Source organism: Pholcus phalangioides, unplaced genomic scaffold (genome assembly GCF_987345545.1).
Source record: "Pholcus phalangioides strain wild (caught in Gottingen) unplaced genomic scaffold, Ppha-v1.0 ptg000017l_1, whole genome shotgun sequence".
NCBI lineage: Eukaryota > Metazoa > Arthropoda > Arachnida > Araneae > Pholcidae > Pholcus > Pholcus phalangioides.
This window is the reverse complement of record NW_028301610.1, coordinates 29,642,451-29,664,675: the sequence shown is the minus strand read 5'-3', so window position 1 is coordinate 29,664,675 and position 22,225 is coordinate 29,642,451. Positions and strand designations below refer to the sequence as shown.

Genomic DNA, 22,225 nt, shown 5'->3' with positions numbered 1-22,225 from the left:
TCATTCTAAGAATTTTATCGCAAGAAACACAATTCTGATCATCAGGGGACGATTGAGCAGGCCATCAAAGCCATCATCTATAAAAGGTGGGAGGAGTTTGAGGATTAAAAGAAACAGTTCGACAGCTTTTTTTATCTGATCGGAATCATAGTTAACACATCGCAAGTTTCGACTAAGTCGTAAGATCTTTGTCAACACCAGGAATATGGAAACCTATCTGAGAGAGGGGAAGAATAGCAAAAACGGAGAAGAGCGAGTGTGTGTGTGTCTGGAATAGTCTTGCCCTCGACACAGTCGCAATATTACTACGCCAACATTGCACCAAGAACACACACACAAACGATAGAACACCTTTACCATCACAGCCGAAGACTCTTTAACCAACTTTGATCACAGCTGAAAATCAGTCGCATAGAAGTATAGGAATATGGACGAGGTGCATGTGTGGTTTAGTAGTAGTCGCATAGAAGTGTTAATAAGCTATAACGATGCGTGTGAGAATTGCGTTGTTTTTCAACCCTCTTGTAGAAAATACGTAAGAAAGACAATGATTTTTAATTAGTCACACGGGGCTTTGAGCTATTCAGTTATATCTCAATCTCGGAATTATCTTCAATAGTCACTGAGTTATAGCCCCTTCCTAAGTCATCACAGTTTTTATGAATTTCAAAAGCCGGGTCCACACCCGCAGAACCTCACAGAATTCCGCAAAGGAAAAACCAGTTTTGGGGCGTGTTCATGCAAATCGACCAGTATAAATCACCCGCACTGTGCTAGCCACAGCTCCAAACCAGTTTTTGTGCAGCGCGGAATTCTGCGGAGTTCTGCGGGCGTTGACTCGGCTTCAGTTTTTAAGTTGGCAACGATTTATAAAACTCGTTCACGTGGAAAAGCTTCTTTTATCCGAATTTGGATTTTGACTAGTTTTATCCGTAAGAGATTTAATAAGGATAACTTGTGATTAAAATCACCTTGTTATAAAGGATGTCTTGCAAGTCCTATAACTCGGTCTTTATCTCATCAACCGTTCGTAACAGAGGTATGGTTCCCGTTTAAAAAAATGCTCAAAATGTGTACAGATATCACACTGTACCAGTTTTAACAGTGAAAATACAGTGTGTCACAAAATAAAGAAAAATAACCTTTTTATACCAACACCCTGTCCTTTAAAAACCCAAGCAGAAAGTTGTTGCTACGTCTCTCCTGAGCCCAACAAAAAAGTACCATGTTTCCAATCGCTGAGATATTTAAATTCAAAGATTGAAAAAAAACAGCGTAATGAGCTTGTCTGTTAGTTCATATTGTTCTTCCCCAGCTCTTGTCCGATTTTTAAATTCAAACATCTCAGCCAATATTGCACTTAGAAGCACGAAATTTTTTCAGTTTGCCTCAAGAAAGACAGGGCAAAAACTTTCCGATTGGAAGTTAGAGAAAACCTGGACCGTATAAAAATTTATATTTTTTTTATTTCGTGTAACACTGTATTTTCACTATCAAAACTAGTACAGTGTGATTTCTGAACACATTTTGAGCATTTTTTAAATTGAAACCCTACTTCTACGAACGTGTTTCTCAACTTTTCTGAAAGCGAGGACAAGTAAAATGTTTGACGGGTGACTTGTGCCCCGTAATTACGGGACATTCTTGTAATTTTCGTTGTTACAATTTTTTTCATATATATACATTTGTCCCGTTTTTTCAACGATACTTATTTAAATTTGTAATATTTACCAAAATCGTGGATACACAGTGTATTCATAATATGAATAAAATTATGTGATAGGCTAAAATGATAAATATTCATCTCAACGTTTGACGTTTTATCCGCAATCTTTGGAATTTTAATTACAATTGTTGATTGTACCTACTTCTAACAATCCTTTTGGTCGCAATTGACGATGTCCCGTATTTTATGAATTACTATTTTATATCCCAGTTCACTGTATTTTTCTCGATGAAATATGTCATCAGATCATTTGAATATTTTTTTCTGAAATACATTTTTGTTTACCGCGATTTCTTTTTTTCCACATCCTTCTGAAATTTTAGCAGTAATTAGCAAGTTGCATTTGAAGCAATAAATTGAAATTTTTGACAAAATCTGGTGATATCCCGTATTTAGGATCACAATTTCCCCGCATTCTTCTCGATGATGTATGGTGAGCGTAAGTATGAAGGTTTTTGTTTCATTTGAACCCATATGGGTATTGCTAATATCAATTACAACGGATGAATAATTCTATCATCTCTGACTGCAGACCACCTATGACATCGTCGTGGACAGCCCTTGGTCCGCGGACCATAGGTTGAGAAACACTGCTCTACGACGAACGGTTGATGAGATAAAGGCAGTGTTAGGACTTATAGGACACCCTGTGTACTATACTTGTTTTATATCTCCACCCCCACTTAAAATCTAAAACTGCAAAAACTTACCAATTATGGAAGATTCGTTGCCATTTCATACGGAATAAATTGATAAAGGAAAAGAACGCACTCGCAAACATGCTTGAGGGAATAAGATCTCAAAAGAAGGAATCGAAGCATTTCTTATTGAGCAATTATTGTCTATTCAATACCCTTGAACAATTTCGGATAACAAACTCATAAATGACTTAGACTAAAAACAGGAAAAACAGGATGTTAAAAAAAAAGTAGGATAAAAGAAAAGTACACAGAAAAAGGGATTTGTACAAAGATCTTAATTTTTGTTTTTTTTAAGTTTATACAGTATATGGGACCGTATATCCCAATTTTTTCGGTTGTTTGTTGTACTGAAAAGATCGATAAATTGATTAGATTGGATAGCTAAGAGACAGAACGAAAGGGTTTTCATGAAAAAAAAAATGGCTAGATCCAGCTTTTCTAAATCTATATATACATGCAAAAAATATTTTTAAATTATTCCTTAGATATTTATTGACTATATGTGTGTGTGTGTGTGTGTGTGTGTATAGAACGGAAATTTATGAGCAGTGGTATATACAAGGGTGATAAATTCAATCTAAATAGAAATTCTCACTTGATTTATTCGATGTTGGGAATAGAAAACACGCGAGGGGAGATCCACACAGTACTGTTTCTTTTCAACCCTGCTGGAATTATTTATTGTACTTGTACAATGTTTGCATAACAAACAACTTACGATCGTTTATTATTGCGGCATATACTGTACACTGAGAAGTCTCATGTGTTTTGAAGCGAGTAAATGGGTTTGTTACTTGTTTACGGTGCTTTAAGCACTTGATGTACTTACCCGTGAAAAGCTCTATAGTGGTTCTTAGTACCGTTTCTTCAATGTTTATAACATGTGTAGCTTTTAGATGAGAGGAAAATAAAAGTAAATATACATACACACATAGAGGAAAGTAAATGTAAATATGCATATAAAGAGGGAATAAACTTACGTTAAATAGGTTTGATTCTAATTGCGATTTTCAGGTGTTCACTTTTTTGCTTTGAAGAAGGGGAAAATCTGAAAAAGGTACAAAACAAGATAAAAATTTAGTACAGCGAAAAATTTTAGTGCAGAAAAAAATAGTACAGGAATGTTTCAGAAAAAATTGCGGTTTTTACTGAAATACCTATTACGACGTACAGTTTCTCTTTTTTTTGGGGGGGGTAAATTTACAAACTACTTCACCCGCCGCCACATTGCTATACTGCAATTTACTGCCGTTAACCAGTTGGATTGGAAAAGAAGCCGCGATATGACAGCGGTCGCCTCATGCTCGTTAGGGAAATATCTTATTTATATTCATCCCCCGCCTCGAACCTAGGACTTGACGGCAACCTTCACGGTGGTAAACTAGCATCTCACCACAACGCCACTCGAGCGCAAATTTACAAACTTGTTAAAAATTTCACTCAAAGATAGCACTGTATCATAAGAGCATGAAATAACACATCAATTTTAAATTGTTAATGTGAGAAGGAACTCGAGTCTTTTTGAAAAACAAAATTTCTAAAAATTACGAAAATACGAGATCGCATATTTTATTTATTTAAATGAGTAAAATTGAGTGAGAGATCGGAGAAATTCTCAAGGTATTGCAAGTAATCAATTAAGGGTATCTAAAGCTTCAAAAGGAATTGTTGTCATCCCTCAAGGGATAGTCGAGAAACCTAATCGCTCTTGCTTTGTTTTTGTCGAATTCTACGGATCGTCATAGTTTACATCAAAGCATTATTATTCCTAAGGTGCATCTTAAGGGTATCTAGAGGCTGTCTAATTTCACCGAGAACTCGACCTTTCGTGGCGCATTGCTAAATTCGTCGCTCGATGCAACCAATTAAGGGACGCTAACTCCCATATTGGTACAGGTAGGTGTAAGGTTTGCTAATATAGCAAAGGGATTCGAGACTCATTACAAGAACAATTTACAAAAAATAGCAAAAATACGAGATCACATAATTATAGTAATATAAATGGGTAAAATTGAGTGAGACATCACACAGAGGAGCTCTCAGATACAAGGAGAGATATTGCTGGTAACTGACTATGATATCTAAAAGAAATTGTTGCCATCCCTCAAGGAATGGTCGAGAAAGCCCATTTCTCTCTTGCTTTATTTTGATCAAATTCAGGATTTATATAAAAGCATTATTATGCTTAAGATGCATATTTAGGTGTTTTGAAGCTGTCTAACTTCAAGAAGCCCACCCTCTGTAACGTATTGCTGAATTCATCACTCGTTGGGAACTATCACGGGACGTTAATTTCTCCCATGCCCGTATAGGTGTAAGGTTTGTTTACCTCTTCAAAAAATGTCTTTGTTTTCTCGCTCCTTCTCTTTCAATAAAACTTATATTTTTTCCTCCCTAATGCAAGAATCAACCAAAAGTGAAAACCTGGGGTTTTTCTGGAAAAGAGTGAAAAAGGAATTATTCTAGGTATATTCGTTTTTTATACAGGGTGTCCTGTAAGCGCGAATGCGGCCTTTATCTCACAAACCGTCCGTCATAGACGTATAGTTTTAGTTTGAAAAACGCTTAAAACGTGTTAAAAAAAATTACCTTTCATCAGTTTTGAGTGAAAATACAGTGTCTAGGAAAATTTAGGAGGCCGACAAAAACATTCCGTGTTTCTAAGCGTAATATTCGCATTCAAAAATCGGGGAAAAGTTAAGAAAGGACAGCATAAATTAAGGAAAGGAGTGTTGCCCGTTAGTTTTCGTTGTTCTTTCATAACTTTTCTCCGATTTTTCGAATTCAAATGTCTTAGCTAATATTGCACTTAGAAACATGAAATTTTTTTCTGTTGGCCTCAGGAGATACAGAGCAACAACTTTTCAATTGGAAGGTAGAGTACCAGAGAGGATCGTATAAAAATTTAGATCTTTTATTTTGTGACACACTGTATTTTCACTCTCAAAACCAGTAAAGGGTAATTTTTGAAAGCCTGTTGAACATTTTTTCAATTGGAATCATACCGCTACGACGGACGGTTGATGAGACAAAGGCCGCGTTAGCGATTACAGGACACCCTGTATGCTTGCGAAGTTGGCCGCTGACCTTGACGCACGAAGGGAGGGTTCGTTTTCCAAGGATGGGAAACGGGGGGAAAAGGGAAGAAAATGATGTAATAACGAATTAGATAACGCGCTAGTCAGTTTCAACCTCTTCACGATTACGGGCGTATAATTACGTCCAAACACAAGTGGAATAAATCCAAACAAGAGTTGTCTGTGTTTTCTTTCCTCTCTCTTCACCATTGTGAAATTTTATAGTAACCCTTACTTTTTCTTTCCACCCCCTTTCACTTCTGATTTTTTCCGCATACATAATGTGTCTTTCTATACATGTAAGAGCGAAAGAGAACACGTAGGGTGAGGGTGAAAAGAGGACTCTAAAAAAATTATTTTATCTACCTTATCTATTATGATTGTTCTTTTTATATTTTTTTCTTTCCCCAATTCTTTCTTTTTCTAACTTGCGGTTATGTTTGCACAAGGTTACCATATTTATCGCTGATTCGTCAAGTAGAGACAATCCAAATTTCGTGCCAAAATCTTGTACGTGAAGGGGTTAAATCCTCTCTCTCTCTATGAAGTTATTCTAATGAACGACCCTTCGAACAAAGACAAGCATAGAAAAAAAGGAAAAGAAGATCTAAAGTGAAAAATGTGTTGAAATCTACCCACACAAAAAATTCTCAAGGTTGCATTCTTATAAAAAACCGGCGCACATACTTGGCAAGCAAAAAAATGGAGTGTTTGTATTTCTTTCATAGAACGTCCGACGTAATATTACGTCAGAAACTTTGAATGGATTAATATGACAAGTACTCGAGACTGACTCGAATAGTCAATTAATTATTAATTTATATTAATTATAGTCAATTAATTATTAATTTATATTAATTATAGTCAATTAATTATTAATTTATATTAATTATAGTCATTTATCATTATTAGGGCTAGGATTTTTATGACCTAAAAACTGAAAGAACGGCTCCATAAAAAATGCCTTTATGTCCTAAAAAAACTTAAAATGCTCCGTAAAAATCTAAAAATCTAAAAATATTTTTTTATAAATAGGCTGACCATATTTCCTCGAGGAAATTACGGGTAATCGTCAATCATTGTACAAAATGATGCCAAAGGCACACAAATAAAATTGCCTGATGACCTATTGCTAGTATCGCCAATCATTTTCAAAAACGATGCCAAAGATATGTGAAATTTTCAATTGTTGCTAACATCGTCGAAAAATTGCCATTATGAGAAATGAAGCGCTAGTGAAAAGCAAGCGAGTTCGTGGGGGGGGGGGGGGGGGGGTTGAAATCACACTGAATTCTTCTGCTTAAATATGCAAAATAATACTAAAAAAATATAAAATATGCCTTAAATTCTGAAAATCGTGGAAAAATGCCTTAAATTCTGAAAATCGTGGAAAAATGCCTTAAATTCTGAAAATCGTGGAAAAATGCCTTAAATTCTGAAAATCGTGGAAAAATGCCTTAAATTCTGAAAATCGTGGAAAAATGCCTTAAATTCTGAAAATCGTGGAAAAATGCCTTAAATTCTTAAAATCGTGGAAAAATGCCTTAAATTCTTAAAATCGTGGAAAAATGCCTTAAATTCTTAAAATCGTGGAAAAATGCCTTAAATTCTTAAAATCGTGGAAAAATGCCTTAAATTCTTAAAATCGTGGAAAAATGCCTTAAATTCTTAAAATCGTGGAAAAATGCCTTAAATTCTGAAAATCGTGGAAAAATGCCTTAAATTCTGAAAATCATGGAAAAATGCCTCAACAAATGCCTGAAAAAGCCTTAAAATGACTGAAAATCATGAAAAAGAAATGCTCTATCGCGTAAAAATAGCGAAACATGCAAAAATCATAAAAAAATATTCAAAGTCATAGAAATCCAAGCCCTAATTATTATACATTTATTCATTATTAGAGAGTCATCACATTATCAATTCAAACGAGTAAAATTGAGAGAGACATCAGAACTCTCAGATTTTTAAACAGAGACATTGCAGGTAATCAACTATGAAATCATAGAATTTCTTCAAGACAACTGCATCTCTCTTCCGCTTCATTTTAATTGAATTCCATGAATGCTAACTAGATCACCATATCCTATTTAAAAGGATAACTACGATAGTTTTGTATATTAAACTAAAAAAGTTCAAAAGAATCTTAGAGTCAAGTACGATAATGAATACTACAAAAACCTTACGTGACAGACAGTTCCAATCTAATCATGTACGTACATAAAATATTTACTTCCAGTGGATAAGCGTAAAAGCTCTATGAAATCTTGATAATCTCAAGACCTCGACACGTCACCATTTCTTATTTTTAGCTCTCTGGAGGTATTGGGTTCTGTGTAGGAACTTCGATGTATTCGAGGTTTTTTTTGTCTCGGTGTTAAATCTTAATGAACTGTGGTTGCGTGGGATCTAAAGTTTTTGTTGTTTTTTTTTATTTTATTGGATACGAGAGGTCTTTCTTTTGATTCTATACATACGTAAACCTCTCGCGTTTCGTGTTCCACGATTGACACGGCTGACAATTGCCATCCGGAACAACTCAAGCTGATTCGTTTTGATTGGGAGGGGAACGTCATAAACATTGACATTTGTGGCACGTTCGATACAAGATCGTATTGATTTCTTTTTTTTTTTTGGACTCCCTGAAAATTCCAATTCAGAAACAAAAATTGTTAGGAAATGAAAATTTCTACACGGAATATTTGTTGTTGGTGTCAGGCTTGATTGATGTCACCGCTAGATGGCTTTTATCCGTTGAAATATTTTTATATACGATTTTTTTTTGAATTTATTTATGATTATTTCTAGTAAAAAAAACATCCGGAATTTTTATTGCTTTCAAACAATTTTATCAAATTTATGGGTTATTTTTTTTCTCCATAAGTATGAACGTGCATGATAAGAAAGATGAATGTTTGACGACCTCTTGGTGGTAGTTTTCCATGTTGTAAATCATATTAGAATGATGCAAGGAGCTTGTTATACCCATGGAAGTTGGTTTGATGAAGTTCTTACGTGTTTGTTGATGAATATAACATAAAATGCAATTTTCTTTCATTGTTTTTGGTTTTATTGGATGCGGAAGGTCTTTTTCTTTTGATTCTATACATGCTTAAACCTCTCGCGTTTCGTGTTCCATGATTGCCACAGCTGAAAATTACCATCCGGAACAACTTGTACTGATTCCGAGAGGACGTCACGAACATTGACATTTGTGGCACGTTCGATACAAGATCGTATTAATTTTTATTTTTTAGACTCCCTGAAATTCCGATTCAGAAACAAAAATAGTTAGGAATTGAAAATTTCGACTCGAAAGAATTATTGTTGGTGTCAGACCTGATTGATGTCATCGCTAGATGGCTTTTATTTATTTAAATATTTATAAGAATTTTTTTAGAATTTATTTTCACCATTACTTCGAGTAAAAATATTCGGAATTTTTGTTGCTTTCAATCAAATCCCATAAAAAAAATTATGGGTTATTTTTCTCTTTAAGTATGATAAGAGAGATAAAGCGAATGTTTGACGAGCTCTAGGTAGTAGTTATACATGTTGTAAATCATGTTAGAATGATGTATAGAGCTCGTTATACCCCTGAAAGCTGGTCTGATGAACTTCTTACGTGCGTCGAAGAATATAACATGAAAAGCAAATTTTATGCACACACTTTTTTTACACTAAAAAATTCGATAAATTTTTATTTTAAAAATCAGGTTTATGTGTGTTTCAATTCACTACGAAGGCTAAAAATTACAGTTTCTTGTAAGACGAATTTATAAATTTCATTAACTTAAATGAGAAAAAAAATTATAAGTTATTCATACGGGTATTTCAAAAGTGAATTTTTATTTGAAGAATCAATATATATATTTTTTAAGGAATAATAAACATCCGACAAGGAAATGAGAACATTCATATTTCAAATTATGCTCGATTTCATTTAAAACTGAAAATATTTTTTTACATAAATGAATCAAAATGAATGTTCAACAGACTGACGTCCCATCATACAAGGGTTGTCATTTTGACGTCCCGTGAAATCCATGTTGACTGGACAATCAGAGGTGAATTCATGGTTTTGTGTGGGGCTACAAAAATTTTGCCGCACTTCCCCTATTCTATAGTCTAATTTTCTTGATCACTCATTCCACAAATTTTCCGTCCTGGGATATAGCTGGCTTCGCCCCCGTCCCTGTAAGTACGCTTCTGTCCCCAAGTCACTCTTTTTGTTATCCACATGCTTACACACTCTCTGGGTCCTTCACTCAAAATCACTGTTTTGTTGCTCATTCTTTGCTCAGATGCTTGTAAACTCCATAGATAACTTTTTGTTGATTCACCGACTCGGCCCCTCACTCCATAGACAACTCTTTTGGTCATTCTCTGATCTGGCCTCTTGCTCTCTAGGTCACTCTTAAGTTCACTCACATACCTGTAAACTCTCTAGGTCATTCGTTTGGTCATTGTCTGACCCAGTTTCTCGTTTTCTAGGCGAAGCGGATTTCTGGTTTTAGCACTTGTACGCTATACAAATTTTTCAGCCCTTCTCCCATTCTAATAATTTCCTTAACCACTCATTCCGCTTCCTTCATTCAGCCCCTTTTATTCAAGGGTGGAAAAACCCTGAGCTATAGGCCACCTGTAAATGGACCTCTGTTGACAATTCTGTCTATAACATTGCGCAGTAGTAACAGCTTTTGCTGACGATCGAGCCGAGATTAGAATTGCACCCACTAACATGAAAACGAAGTTCTATCTTTTTGGCATCATTGTAATTATTAAAGTAAATGTTAATTTTGGTATCGAATAAAACCCACGCATCATTTCACACGTATACTGAGCTCATTTCACTGCTTTTTGTTCATTATTTCGTGAAATAATGGATTATCCGAACGCTGACTTTCGGATCATTCTGAATTAATAATTTCAAACAAAAAAAATTTTGAAATCTAAGTTAGTTTTCGCTTTAAAAGAAGAAAATTTCAGGCATATTTTTAATATTCCAGAAAATTCGAAGAACCCAACAAGGTTTCATATTTTAATGCAAATCTCTGAAAATCATCTCTATTCACAAAGAATGACATTCATATAAAGGAAAGGCCGGTATATCGATCTTTTATTTCGATTGTTAGTTCAAAGTAAAGTTATTTCTAAGGATTACCCGGGGCTACCTGTGCCAGCTGGGACTGAAAGTCTGAAACGATTGCATATTGAAATGCCTAGGACGCGATCGCTAACCTGTCTCGAAGGGCATTAAAGCATTTCAACTATGTACTTATATACAGAATGGCATCTAAACTTCATCTGTATGAAACAACCGAAATTGTGAATCACTGAATAAATGTAGCACTGAATCTCATTAGTTCACGAGAAATGAATTAGTATTCTTCAAAGCTCTAAGGACGCAGTTGATCACATCTTTCAGGGTAAAAATAATAAATCGATTGATGCAAATCAATTTTGTCCCAAAAACCACCGAACTCGAAGATGTTTGCAATTTCTAGATGTCTTCGAAATGTCATATTGTAATTAGGATAAGTGGTTCATCCAGAAAAATACGTGATATCGCCAATTGTTGCCGAAAAACTCACCAAATGTTGGCTAAAGCGCCGTCTATTGCTGCAATTTGTTTAAATTGGCGATTGAGAGTAAATAAAGGGCTACAATGAATTTTATGTTAAATAAATTTTATTTTAAAATAAAGCATTGAATATAACAAATGTGTAAGATGAATATTTATAATTATAATTCTGAATATCATGATATATATAGTTTATGATAATTTTATTAAAATTGTCTTTACACACACACACACACATGCTTTCATTAAAGACTTAAAATTAAGTAAAAAAAAAAAAGCTCCGTTTAAAAACGGGACATTCCTATCAGAAATACGGAATAGCCAATAATAAAAGAATATATATATACGATAATACACCGTAAAAAATTACATAGGAAACAATGAAATGGTCGTCATAATTATAATGAAATTACAAGGTAACCAAAAATATTCGTCATGAAATTTTTGAGAAAGTGGCGGTAAATGGTCACTTATAATCTACTGAATTGTACATTCATTTCATAAACATTCCTCTGGTGAATTTTTGATTCATTGGTGCATGTCGGAATGTGTCAATAGTTACTGCATGGAAATAACTGCGTCACGAGCTGGAAAACAATCAAGGTCGAAATAGAGACATTAATCTGGGCTGAGGGAGATGCGGCACACATTCACAGCGACTACAGCTTCAGCAGCGAAGATAAATGGTAGTTTAGTTGAAGCTCGTTGGATTCTATGTGCTTTATGGCGACAAGGTGAGCTTGTCCACATCTCCTTCTCTTAAACAGATCATGGCCCGCTGCTCTGTCTCAATAAAGAGATATCAGCAGGTGAGTCAAAGAAATCTCGGTCATTCTGGAAAAAACTTGTCTGCAACTGAATATTATCGACCAATACGTGAAGCCACCTGTAGGGATAACGCTGTGAATGAACGTATCTCCAAGCACTGACTCCAGGATATCAGGTCAATGACTCTGTCCCTTTGCAATAAACCGCAAAATGGGCAGTCACAGGGCCTGTATGGCTTTGTCAAGAAGACGACAAACGTGTTATGAAATTGCCGAAAGCTTCCAGATTTCTGATGAAACAGTCAGATTTCACCTACCTCGCATAGGGAAGGCGTAAAACTTGATCAAGCGGGGACCCCAGAAGCCAAATAGCAACGAGTGACTGCACGTTTTTCGTCTTTTGCCCCACAAAGTACCTCTATTCTATCGAATGATCAGCAATGACGGAATTCCGGTCCTTAATGACGTTTACAAGCTTGCCAAGCATTGATAGTCGCTACTACCACTGAACCACACATGCACCCCTCGTCCATATTCCCCTATGGAACCTCTAACGAATTGGATTATGTTGGAATGTGCGTGTTTGGGTTGTGAACCTAACGTGAAGATTTACTATAATGTAAATCTCATTACAGTGCTGCCATCTATTTTTCGAACTATGAGTGAAGTGTAATGACTGATATTTGTGCCGTTGTAGGCCTGTTGCTGCCTGTGGTGAGATTTTTTAACGTGGAGATCGGCTCGCATTCACGCCTCAAAGTTGGGAACCCATTTTATTAGTCACTACAGGATAATCTGTTTTTCACCGTGAGACCATCTCACATCGACGCAGGATCATGCTTCGTATCTGTTGGGTTAGTCACTAAGTACACTGTTAGTCACCAAGTATCGGCTGCTACGAATGGATCAAAGTATCACTACGGTACTATACTCGCAGCACCGGGCACTAAAGCAAAAACCAGCATTGGTTGATCACAAAAGTATATTGCTCCTTCACGAAAATGGCCAAGGCCAAGGCCAATATACTGGGACTTGCCTGGGACACAACGTGTCATCTACCAGAGACCACATTATCGACACCGCACACCAACAGACTATATAACCTCTTCTATTCCCCAGAGCATGGGCGGAGATACGGGGGGGCGTGGGGGAGCATTGCCCCCCCCCCCCCAGAGTCAAACGTGGAGTCAGACTTCCAAGTCAATTTCCGCCTATGCCCCAGAGTACAACCAACTTGGCGGGAAATGCTTCGCCAATGAGGTAGACTTACTGGAAGCACTAACGGACGTTTTTGCATCCAAAAGCCTCTTTTTTTTCACCGCTAGAGGATCGCATAGCCGTTGGCACGTTCGGAAAAGGTGCTGGATGCCGGTGGGGAAAAAAGGAATGTGGCCTGTATCACACTTTTGTAGTACAACCAACTTCAGATTTGCGAAGAGACAGTGTCATAGCCAATGAGGTCCTACCGAGGCGTGACTATTGCTAGTTGAAAGTAAAAGTACAACCAACTTGACGGGGAATCCTTCGCCAATGGGTTAGACATGTTGCAGGCAGTTACCTACTCTTGACGTCCTCTTTTTCACCGCCAGAGGTTCACACAGCTGTAGGCACGTTGGGAAAAGATGCTGGATGGGAAAAAAGAAATGTGAGTTCGACTTGTTACTGGCAGTTACTGACTCTTGGTGTTTAAGGGCCTCGATTTTTAACGTCAAGGGGTTACGCAGCTGAAGGAATGTTGACAAATACGAAAACAAAGGAATGTGACACTTTCAGCATTCGTTTTTGTTCCTGACGATCAAAAACGACAAAAACATTTTTGGTTACGTTGTAGAAACTATAAAATCACGACACTTTTATTTAAATACGGTATTAAATTCTTAGTTGATGAACAAATCATTTTAATTATCACAAAAAATGAGTAACTTTGCCTGGTTTTAATTTATACAAAAATTGCCACGTTTTTAAGACAAATAAATTTAATTGGTCGAATGGTCGACGCGACTCATTCGTGTGAATTCTCACCACGAAGTCCTGATGACGGCTCTCCATTGAAGAGCCGAAACGCGTCGACCATTCGACCAATTAAATTTATTTGTCTTAAAAACGTGGCAATTTTTGTATAAATCATTTTAAGTTTCCTAAATTATATCATTCCCGTATAATGTTCTTATTAAGATTTCCTTTTTATTCTAAAAATTTATTATTCAAAAATCAATACGATTGGAGATACTTTAATCATGCTAATCCGATGAATGTAAAATAACACGTTATTCCTATTTTTTTTTTGTCCCTTGAGTACCTCATTATCGATCACTTGTTGGAGATAAGAGATACTTATATGCAAATGAGAGGGAGGATGAACGAGTAGTTCTTTACTACATAGCTTCTTTTTACTAAAGAATTGATATAGAGGGAGTATAAAACCAGTTTATTCACATAATAAATAGATGATCAATCTTCATCAAACAATAGAAATCTTTCATTGTTAAAATATTCAAAGACTGCATTCATGAAGAAATTGATTGAAATCATTAGAATAAACTCTCTTATATATAATAAACTCTCTTATATATAATCTCGCCGTATTTGTTGTTCCTAAAGTACAATTCTTTTTGTTGTTAAGATATACATTCAATCTCGGTTATAACGAAATTGAAGATTCCGCGAAATTTTGTTGTTGTAACCACGTTTGGAGTGTTCAAGATATTTTTTCGACGGAAAATATTAGATTCAATTAAAGAATACGCATGTAATTTTCAGAATGGCTAGAGTGACCATGTTTGATTGATGATTGAGAAAAAGATGAAAATGAAAGAGATAATAAATACGCCTGGTTCTCACCGAAACATGTCGCCAATAGTCAAAGAAATTGCCAAATATTCTATTATAAATATATCTTGCTGAAAATATAGTGCTACAAGAAAAGAACGATTTAAACTGTATTTTAAGGGGAAAAAATTGGAAAACAACCGAAAAAATGGCGAATATGTGAATTTTTTATATTTGTAGTCGCATTCATTATAACACAATTAATAACTTATACGCAAACTACCTTCATCCCCGATTAGAAGAAAGATAACGAATTAAATTGTGCTTCGTTGGAAAAACCGGACATCTATGTAACAAAAATAGATCAAAATCACGGAAAAATACGGATCATGTCAATGAGCAAGTTGGAGTGTCAGACATGTAAAATATCTTTTCTGTTTTTCAGCATTTAACATCGATAGAACAACAGACAAACATTGCCTCAATGTAACGAGTTTTAATTCTAGGGAATTTCTTGATAGACGCTGAAAAAAAACGGAAGCAAAAAAGTCGTTATATAAGAGGTCTTTGACCTTTATCGACATTATAAGCAAGACTCATGAGCATTATTCTCTATGGGGAGCTAGCCAGGAACGCTAATTTTTGACGTTATAGCCGAGGTGTCGTTATAGCTGAGGTTGACTGTATATCTTATGTTAATATTACAAGCATGTATTATTTATTAAAATTAAGAACTATTTCTCAAAATAATAACTTGAGAATAGATTTAATATAAAATAAAAACCTTTTTATAAGCATTTATTTCCAGATTTTTGGAATTTCTCGTTAATATCCTGTCACAAATATTTTCAGAATTTAGATAAATTAGCATAGATATATATTTTTTTAGTGTTGATAATGTTTAAATATTCTCTAGAAAACGGAAAAAAAATGATTTTTTTTGGTGCAATTTCTTAGAACAAACAAAATGTTTGATGCCTTTTAATGAGGTTTTATAACTTTTGATAGCTTATTATTATTTTTTATAATCAGAGGAGCTTAATGAGTTTTGGCTAATTATTCACCCGCAACCCGACTAATTATCTCTAATCTCGTGGAATATTTCTAGCGTGGAAACTAAATAGACAAATGCAAATGTTTGCCAAAAAAAACCCCATCAAATTTATGGAAAACATTAAAGGAATATATTTTCTTTTAAATATGAATTATAAACCTTGTGAAATCGTATTTGTTCACAAATTTGACTTGCGATTGTTAATGATTATTGTTATAATTTATATAATGCGTTGATGGGAGATGATTAATTAATGAATTAAGGAAGTTTAGGCAACTCTCTCGTCGATGCTCGATGAGTTGACGCCATCTTTCTTTTTAATGTATAGTTACAGTATAGTGATATGCGAAAAAGGCATTGGTTGTAAAGAATTATGTGTGTTGTGTATGGAATCACCACATTCTCGCCAAAAGTGAGACAAATTGCCAATTATGGGAAATAATGGGCTAACCACAAACATTGCAAACCACAGTGAATTAAAATGTATTCCACGTTGAACATGATGAATATGAGGTTAATATTTATACAGTCAGACCTGCTTATATAATGAAGTCGGAAAAAACAGTGAAAGCGTTCGTTATACGGGAACTTCGTTGTTTCCATATCGGCTTGATAAGCATAGATAAACAATACGAAATTCGCGGGAAGTAGAAAAACTTCGTTTTATGAGCGAGTCCTACTGTATGTATACGCATAATTATTTAATGTAATTTATAGGTGATGAAAATTATCTTCATCCACGATTTCAGCGAATTTAAAAAAAAATTTCATTGGGAAAATGTGACACTTTTTATTGTAAAAAATGTCTGGACGGCCGAAAATCTCGTAAGATACCGGTTGTTTGGTTACCCTATTTATGTAGCTAGTCTATAAGAAAGGAATTTGAAGTTTTGCATTGCTACATTTGAGTCTTGTGTGCGAAAATACAAGAAATTCGTGTTTTATTCTGATCCAATGCAATAGATATCAGCTTAGCATACATGCTAAGTAAGCTGCTCCGAGAATCGTAATCGAATCCTCAAATATCAGAACATATGAAGCTAAACTGACAACGGCACTACGGCAGTGATATCTGTGCCGGGCAGTCAAAGCAGGATTATCTTACACAGTAAACCTTTTGGCTGTCCCTTAATAAGAAACAGAAATCTACACCGCATGGTATTATATGCCGTCCGATTGACAGTGCGAATTGTCCCTTCGAAAGATTTTAATGGTGTGTCGAAAAGCACGTGCAATGAACCGCCAGAAGATTCCAATGACATTTGACATTTAGCATTTCATTATATTAGTATCGAGCCGAAATAAGGGAGCCACGAGCCGTTGGACTCTAATTAAGCAGATGAGAGACAAGCGAATAAATGTTGTTTATGGTAGATGCGCATCCGTCTAACCTCATGATCTCTCAAAAAACATAATGGATAATTATAAAGCTTGATCTACACTCGCAGCGCTACGCAGTGCCGAACCGCTGAAAAACCGGATTTTGACGGCAAAAACATCTCAGCCACACCTCACCTCAAAACAGGTTTTTGTTCAGCATGGCGTAGCGCTGCGGGTGCGGTTCCACTCATCATCACATATCGATCACACAGGCTTTACCCACTTTCTACCATGTGTCGAATGTCTATTGGAAACGTGTTTATTTGGGGTATCTTTTCCGATATCTTTCATATTAACGTGGATTTTATCCCGCCTTCGACTATAGGAGCTGAGAAAGTACAATATTCGCCACCTGGTGAATATGTAAATGGGTCTTATGGTGCCATTGCTGTATTGTCAATCGTACAAATGTTGTTCGTGGTTGCTGTGTAGCAGTCCTTGACACGGACTTGAACTTGAAATACCAGGCACATACCCACAATATTCTTTACGGAACCTCTAACGTAAAGGGTATCTGTTATAAAAGTATCTATCCACCCCACCTGACCAAACATGAGAACACTTTTTCGAAATATATGGGGAAGGGGGTAAAAAAATGAAAATATATAGTAAACACAAAATAATGACACGGACTTGACACGATTGACAACTTGACACGATTGATCCTCAAGCGTGGATTGACCATGTGGTTCCCTATTGACCATCCAACAAGTCCTCTTGTTTCCTTGACACAAGATGTGTTTGTCCTCTTGTTTTCATACATTGTAAATGTACAGTGTGGGCAAAAAGTCCGTAGAAACTTTGAAAATTCCCAAAATCCGGAAAAATAACCGAAATAAAAAACGGTTTTGAGGGTTAGCATCACTAGAGGTCACGGGAATTTTTTAAGACAGAAAAAAAATAACTCAAAATACAGCCTATAGGTGGCGCTGATGTACACAAGTCAAAGAAAAGATACCCAAATAACGAACAGAATGCCTCCAAATCGTTTGTTACAGCAGTATGTGTTCCACGTGACCACCACCACCGCAGGGGATAGCACAATGCAGGCGAGTCACAAATCCAGTAACGACATAGTGCAGCTGGTCTACATACACGGTTTACAACGGTGAACTGATTGTGGATTAGGAGCGCAAGTTCTTATAACCGTCTCCACCGAAGTCGCTCGTACAAGCGCCCCCTATCGCGACCAAAATACCAGAAAATACCAAAAACTACTGTTCACCAAATTTCTATCGAAAATTCGGGAAGATGACAGGTCTGAACACGGTTTGCTCTTTGTGCTGTGCCGTCAGACAAGACATCGCTTCTGTCCACAAATTAAAGATTGTGCGCAATGTTTTCGCCGAAAAAAAAGACACCACAGGCCCTGATCATGCAATGTATTTGCCAGATTTGGCTCCAAAAGACTTCCGGTTATTCCCAAAAGTTACGTTGGCGATGGAAAGAGACCACCATCAGACCACATCAGACCACATGTACAAATTTAATTTTATTCACAAGATACGTCGTTATCGCAAATATGTAGAACAGGGAGTGTAATCTTGATGCAAAACTCACTCAGTGAACTGGACAGGACAGCTAGAGATATACAAATTCATGTTGCAACGGTGATTAAGACTCAGACCTGATGAACACCCCTGTGACGTCTAAACGACTCGGCTGTTAAACAGTTCATTGGCGCATCAAATGCATTATCAATTGCGCTTTTCACGTTACTGCATCGACTCTTCTACGTTAGAATACTCGAGATCGTTTAGAATATCGATGGGCAAACTACAGTCCGCTTAGAGTTTCTATAAGTCCCGCTGCAGATTTCAAAATAATAGTACAAAAATTTTTAAATTCAGTATTAAAAATTTATTATTTAAAATTTCAATTTGAAAAAATTTCATTTAAGATGTTCTTTTTTTGGCGTATGGAAAATACAGTTGTGAGAATTTAAATGGAAATTGATTTATATAAAAACTTTTGCATGTGCCAAAAAATGGAACAGATAATCCAATAAATATGCATAGAGTTATTTAAATATGAGGTAAACTGAAATAAGTGGAAATTGGGAGTAAGTGAAACCAACACATGATTTGTAGAATTCAATTAGCTTTTGCTTTAGCACATTCAAGATTACAAGGAGCTTTCATACGGGGAAGTTAGGTTTGTGGTCAAAGCACTACCTGTTGTGCCGTTGACATTCCGACTATTTCTTAAAGTGCGAGTTGGCCTAATATTGATATTACGGTGTCAATTTGTTCCTTTCTAATTACTTTTATTTGTCATTTTAATGTAGTTATATTTTGTGTTAGGTAAACTAGGAAGTAAGAGGGTTATACACTTTTCCACGTTTCCACTGTGCTGAGGCAAGTTGAGCCCAATGCATTTACAATAACCCCATATCCCCGCATTTTCGCAAATTTGGCATTTCCCTTCTCATTTGTTTTATAGAGGGTAGTTATAAATAAACTTACACTATCCATACGCATGGGTACGTCCATTCTGATGGAGTTATTTTGATGAAACTTGGTGCATGGGATATATGAACTACGAAAAAAGAAAGATTTAATCAAAAAAAGTTCAATTTTTGACCACCAGGTGAAAAAAAGAAGCGCTTTTATCACAATTATTTTTTCCCCATGGTGTAAGTAATGTATATATGTACTAAGTTTCAATGAAATAAGCCCACCACAGCGGGCGCTATATAGGTCGGAGTAAGGTCAGTATAATTAAGCTGCCACTACTCCGACCTATGTATAAGGTGTAGACTAACATTTCACGTTGCAGACATTTCTATGACATTTTTACGGATTTTACAGACCCTATCTTTCAAGATATCAAAAAAATTTAGATCTGACACTAGCAACAAAACGATTCGGAAGGTTATGACTTCCACTTTTGGACATTTTCAGAATCCCAAACTTTCCATTAAACAATCATTACAGAGGACGAGAGACAAGGACTGCTTTCAAATGCATTGTTTAACCGAGCAAAAGAGCACCATTCTCTTCTGAAAAGAGCAATTCTGAAACTCTCGAGCATATTCCGAGAGCTTGAAGCTCCTCATCTGAAAAGTTAAACCCGTTCGGACATTCCCTCGTGACAGCAATTACGAAACAAAACCTTCTCGGTGTACAATTTCTGACTGTGACCTTTAACTTCTCCACCGATAATTCTGTAATTTAAGACTATACCAAGTACTATGTAGTCGGATTGTTTTAGAATGCTATTGAATATCATTTGATCTAAGTACTAGATCGATAATATCATTGATAGATACAGTCGGACCCAGTTATAACGAACACGGATATTACGAATTCTCACATATAACGAAGTTTTTCCATGTCCCGTGAATTTCGTATTGTTTATCTGTGTGATTTTGATTGCTTATAACGAACACCAATTTCAGCAAAGCACGCCTATAACAGGAAGTTTGCTACCTAAAACTCGACTCGAGCACCCACAGGTCTAACGCTCTTCACAGGTTAAACACTTCTGACTCCCCTGTTTGCCATTTTTCTTTAGTTAAGATTCGGTCGTTGGTTGTGGTAGTGTTATCGTGTGCGAGTGAATTTTGAGAATGTCCAAGTGCTAAGCGCTTTCTATTGCTTTCAAAGTACAAAATCATATCGAGGAAAAAATAAACTATTAACGATTATTTAAAAAAAAATTTCACGTATTTAATTATGTAAAATTTCTATCTAATTTCAATTTTTTTAAATACACAGAATTAATTTTTGTAACAATCTATTTTTAAAGTACTTATATTATTAAGTACATGTGTGCTTGTAAGCTACGTTTCATTTTGCTTAATCGTACAATTTTCCAAGCCAGTACGGATATAACGAAGTTCGCGTATAACAAGAAAATTAGCTGTTTTTTTTTTCGAATTTCGTAATAAGTGGGTCCGACTGTACTTTGATAGAATCTGAACAAAAAAAATAAAAATTAGTCTACTCCGTTGCGAGTTGCAATATCGAAAATGATTGAAATAGAATGAAATGCACAACAATGTAAATCTTATTTCGTTCTTCTTTTGTAGGTTCTTTTATTACTATTAAGCTTATTTGGCAGCCGACGTTGCCTTTTACATTATTCAGAGTGAAGTCTCTGGAGATTCGGACATACGTAAGAATAACTAAAGCTCTTTACCAGAATACACGATCGTCTTTCCCTCTTTGTATTTTTTTCTGGATATATCCAGTATTGTATTCCTCTGTATACAGTATATTGAAGTTTCGAAATAAAGGGTGAAATAAAAAAATCTAAATACGAAGAACATGTTATATTCATATACACCGTGAGATTCTTCAAAGGATAACAATGGCTTGAACGCAAAAGTTATGGGGCGAATTTTTATATATTATACCCACTTCTTGCGTACTTGTGTCGCAATATATGCGGCAGCTTTTATAGTTTCGGTATTCGTACTGAATATAGTCTATCGAAATGAACGTGCATGGATTTATTTGGGAGCCGATAACCATGGTTTATTTCAATAATGTTTTCAATACAGTTTTCTTGAAATATTTGTGAGACTGCTGCGTTGTCCCTAGAATCATTTACTTACAGCTTTGAATGTTGAAATTTAATAAAACGGTCTCTATATTGCATGTGATAGTATGTGCCTTATGAAATTCTTATGTCTAGAATTTCGTCTATATCAGATATTTTAGTGAATTATACAGGCTGTTCTCGAAAAATTCCTTGCTTTTAGAAATATATTTCCAACTACAAATGTTTCGGATGACATGCGGTTTCTTGAAATTTCGTAATTTTTGATACGTCGTTTACATGGAAAATAAAGTAATAAATTTTCTTGAAGTCCCCGTGTGTTCAAACTTTCGATTAAAATGAGATATGGAGCTGCACCGAAGCGCCACTTACAAATACAAATACAACGCCACAACAGGCAAAATGCCCAACGAGGTGGCCAACGAAACATTCCATATTTTCAAACGTGATATTTATGGAGATATTTGGCAATGAATTTTCAGCATTTATCGTCACTGATCGGTTCAAAAAATCGTGGAAACGTAATTAAATTCAAAGTGTAAAAATTCTGTGAAAATCTAATTGTCATTCTGACTAAAAAAATAAAATATAGTTTCACAATTTCATAATTTTCATAATAAAACCTTTCCAGCCAAGTTGTTTCACAATGAAACCATCTTACCAT

General features: G+C 35.6%; 1 protein-coding gene and 1 pseudogene across 1 annotated transcript in view; one reads left to right on the top strand and one right to left on the bottom strand.

Annotated features, from left to right (window-relative positions):
- The window catches only part of LOC149072875 (synaptotagmin-1-like), a 170,810-nt gene that overhangs the window by 85,765 nt on the left and 62,820 nt on the right, over positions 1-22,225 (bottom strand). Inside the window, exon 2 of the mRNA XM_089246322.1 lies at positions 3,408-3,475. The gene's annotated coding sequence lies outside the window, so the exon portion shown is untranslated. The remainder of the gene's footprint in view (positions 1-3,407; positions 3,476-22,225) is intronic.
- Positions 13,278-13,407, top strand: LOC149072876 (U4 spliceosomal RNA; annotated as a pseudogene).